We start from the raw sequence: 3886 nt of genomic DNA, 5'->3' as shown, positions 1-3886 counted from the left end.
CTTTCTTTCTTTCTTTCTTTCTTTCTTTCTAAGGCAAGGTCTCACTGTGTGGCCCTGACCGGCCTAAAACTTCCTTTGTAGACTGGATTGGCCTCAAATTCAGAGATCTGTTGTCTCTGCCTCTCACTCAAGTGCTGGGATCACAAAGGCATGTGACCAACACACCTGGCCTTATTGAGTGCTTGTGTTTTAGCGTCTGCGATTTACCGGGTACACTATTGTATAGGAAACTATTGTCCCCATTTTACAGACAGGAACATAAAGCATAGAGAAGGCAAGAAAGTCTTCAGAGATGGTGTAGCTCCTCACTGCTGTCCTTGGTCTCTGTGATTTGTTTGCTCTTGGTGCTTCCCTTTTCCCAAAGTCTCTTTGTCTTTCCGTGATGCCATCCCTGCTTTGACTGCTCAGTGTTGGCTTTAATCTTGAGTGTGACTAATCCCTCGTCCCCCTCGGAAAGCTAACCCAAGTCCAATATAACCTGACAAGTAGAGACCTCTAAGGAAGAGAACTGATGGGGTCTTACGGAGGAGCCCCAGCCTTTCCCCCTTTCCCCGGGGGGGACAGCTCATTGTCTAAGCCGCTGCAGGCTCCTGTCAGAGCTGAAGCTCTTTCTTCCAATGTGGAGTAGTCGCCTAACTCTGCAGAGAGACTTGAGCGTCACCACCATAGCACGAGGAGTCTTTGTGGAGAGGGACCTGGTCCTCACGGTCGGGTGCTTTTTCTCATAGTCGTGACTCTAGGATTTCAAGTTCTTCTCTCACCAGTGCCTGGCTCCCCCAGCCTGGACAGAAGGCAAGAGGGGGTTTGTGAATGGGGGGGGGAGAATCTGGCTTTTTAGGGTGAAGGAGGAGGTCAGCAGAAACAAGCGCTGAGCCTGAGATCTGATGTGGTAACTCCAACACAAACCAGCCAAGTGTGAACAGAAACACATATCTTGTCACCTGCACTACCCCAGGAATGGAAGTGGCGCATAGAAAGATGGGGGAGTTGCTGATCTTCAGAGTGAGAAGCTCCGGTGAGGGAGGCGGGTGTTGTCAGGAGGGCGGAGGCTGGTTGAGACGCGCTTGGCCTTCTCAGTGTTCCTCGAGATGAGTGGCCTTGGGCTGAGGTAGGTGGAGGAGGATTTATGGAGAAGGCCAGGCCTACCCCCCCGCCCCCCCCCCCAACATTGGGTCTTACACCTTGAGGCTCACTCTACTGCTTCCCCATACAATCCGGCCGTCATCCACGGCATCCCATATGTCTTCCATCCACACACTCCTTCCCCACATCTCAGCTCCCCTGGTCCACATTGCCAGCCTGAGGTTGGCTGACTTCCCCTTCCTAAATAACTCTTCCTGCCTTGAGGCAAGGGCTGGGTGAGCAGGCTTTGAGGTCTCTTGGGGCCAGGGGCAGTTGAGGCCTGAAAGACAGGGTGGCATTTTTGTTTGACTGTGTGTGTGTGTGTGTGTGTGTGTGTGTGTGTGTGTAGGAAGTGGCCCAGTGGGTCAGCCAGGCTCACCTACTTCCTATTGCCCTTCTCCCATTTTCCAGCTTAGTCTTTCCACACCACACCTGGTATGTGGGGAGGGGCCTCTTCAGCCACAGTCTGGGAGGCAGCAGCTTAAACCTCTGTTGGTGGGGGAAATTAAATAGAGCATCCTGGCATTTCAGTCCTGGTTGCCTCTGTGTCCTCTCTCTCCCTTATAGCCTCAGTCTGGGAAAGATGCCAAAGGGAATATTCATCCCTCAACACCCTGCCCGAGATTGACCAGGGATGGGTCTTGGGGAGTCTAGGGGATGGGATGCTAGGGGGTGTGCTTGTGTTTGCGTGTGAGCATGTGTGTGTATGTGAGTGTGAGCATGTGTGTGTGTGTGTGTGTGTGAGTGCTGGGTTGGGGGGCAGGGACTTTGAGAGCTGCATGGGGGTAGGGGTGCCAGAGAGAGCTGAACAGGTCTCTACAGAACCTGCCTGGCCAGGGTGGGTGGAGCTGGGTGGGGCAAGTAGGAACCATTCCAGGTTTCAGAAGGGGAACTAGAGTGTGTGCGCATGTGTGTGTGTCAGTGTTTCAGTGTTTGGATTTGGAAGGTACCTTTCTCACTGCCTGCTCTACATTGAGGGAAATTACAGAAGGTGGAAGGGGGGGTGGGGCTCTGCTCCTTTCTAGTCAGTATCAGGTGCCCTGGCAGGAGCCTATCTGTGGGCTCTTCCTTGTTACCCTGCCCCTCCCCTGCTAGGAGAAGGATCCTGCCCCAACCCTGGGGCTGTGAGGATGGTGAGCTCATGTCTGGCCCTCCTAGGAGAGTGCTTGGTTAGCAGTATGGGGGTGGGGCACCTGGTACCAGCTCCTGGGCACCTGGTCCCGCAGCCTTCCCACTTTGCCCCCCCCCAAACCCCCGAGATCCACGTGCCTTCTTTGGCCTCTTGGGTCCCACCAGAGTCACTGTTTTTTTTTTTGTTTTTGTTTTTTTTCTTTTTCTGAGGGCTTAAGAGTGAAACTGAGAGCCCAATTTAGGGCCTACGGTGGTGGTGGTCCTTGCCCATTCTGTACCTTGACTCTTTCTGTGGTAGGAAGGATCTAGCATGAGCTTCTAGGGATGGATGGCTTGTCCGAGTCCAAGGTTGGATGGGGACGAATGGAGTGCTGACGTTCTTTGGTTGGGTACAGCAGCTGTCCATTCTGGAGGTGGAGTCTTTGGTATTGGGCTTAGGACTGCCTGACCTCTGACCCCGTGGCCCTGGTGGGAAGGCGCTGGGCGGGAGTCATCAGGTCTTCCCCCTTCCTCAGCTTCTTGTAGTGTTGTCTGGTGAAAGAACCAGAGCCAGAAGGAGGCTTGCAGAGGAATTTGCTCGCCCTTTAGAAGATCCTCTCAAACCCAACTGCCAGCAAGGTTTCCCCACCAGTAAGAGGACAGAGCGGGCTGACGTGGAAGGAGTGACCACCGGCCAGCCATTTACCGCCCTTCTCTGGGTCTTACTTGATTATCTGTAAAACTTGGTTGGTGTTATGGCTGAGTCACCATTCAGCTAAGTGCTTGCTGGATCAGTCCACTGTCCCCTGGTGAGGGAGAGGGCAGAAGCAGAGAGCTTCAAGTTAGGTGTTGGTACTTTTACTCAAATCAAAAGCCTGGAGTTTCTCTGATGGCCTGGCAGGGCCACCTGGTTGGACTCATCTTTGAAACTCTGGGAAAACAGTATGGTGTAGGCAAACCTTTGAACCTTTGTTCTGCTTTTTGATGATCAGCCTTATGACTAGGTGCTCTGCTCCTGGGCCAATAAGCGAAGTTGTTATCCCTAACCCCACCCCAAAGTAGGCACTCTTTGGTTGGAAGTGCAACTTAGGAATCACTTACCTATCCATGGGTCGTGGTGCAGAAGGGTGGCCAAGCCAGATTCGGTAAGACCCTGAATCAGAGAGGGTTGTAACAGGCAAGGGCCCACAGATGAATACCTCTTCCCAAGAGCTCCAAAGGGGTGACTGTGGCCAGGCAGGACTTCTCTTCTCGGTCTCCGGCTGAGAAGAGGAAATGGGGCCGGCCTAGCAGAGACAGACCCTGGTCAAAGCAGAACTTTTAGCCACCTTTCCACTTTCCCAGCCTCCTCTTTTTCTGGCCAAAGTCTTCTCTCACACGGAACCCAGGTAGTTCCACCTCACAGGCCTGCTTCCAGCCGTGTCACACGTGCGTGCGTGCGTGCGTGCGTGTGTGCGTGTGTGCGTGCGTGCGTGGGGTTGAGGAAGGTTTAGCCTCTTTTGAGGTGTGCACGTGTGATCCACTCCTCCCTCCCTCTCTCCTCTGGTTGAGTCACCCTGGCTTCTGCTTTTTCCTAGATGCATCCTCATTGTGTCCTCCTCATGCCCCATCCCCAGGTCTAGGGACCAGAGCTGCACTACAGCCTAGAGTAGTC

General features: G+C 53.6%; 1 protein-coding gene and 1 long non-coding RNA gene across 3 annotated transcripts in view; one reads left to right on the top strand and one right to left on the bottom strand.

Annotated features, from left to right (window-relative positions):
• Vangl2 (VANGL planar cell polarity protein 2) overlaps positions 1 to 3886 on the top strand; it is a 23260-nt gene that overhangs the window by 6036 nt on the left and 13338 nt on the right. The window lies entirely within an intron of this gene.
• LOC116103629 overlaps positions 1447 to 3886 on the bottom strand; it is a 2707-nt gene continuing 267 nt past the window's right edge. Inside the window, exons 2-5 of the long non-coding RNA XR_004123518.1 lie at positions 3334 to 3518; positions 2959 to 3038; positions 2532 to 2784; positions 1447 to 1611 (exon numbers count right to left, since the gene is read on the bottom strand). This is a non-coding gene — a long non-coding RNA (uncharacterized LOC116103629). The remainder of the gene's footprint in view (positions 1612 to 2531; positions 2785 to 2958; positions 3039 to 3333; positions 3519 to 3886) is intronic.

This window comes from Mastomys coucha, unplaced genomic scaffold, assembly GCF_008632895.1.
Source record: "Mastomys coucha isolate ucsf_1 unplaced genomic scaffold, UCSF_Mcou_1 pScaffold1, whole genome shotgun sequence".
Lineage (NCBI taxonomy): Eukaryota > Metazoa > Chordata > Mammalia > Rodentia > Muridae > Mastomys > Mastomys coucha.
This window is presented reverse-complemented; position numbering and strand designations above follow the sequence as displayed.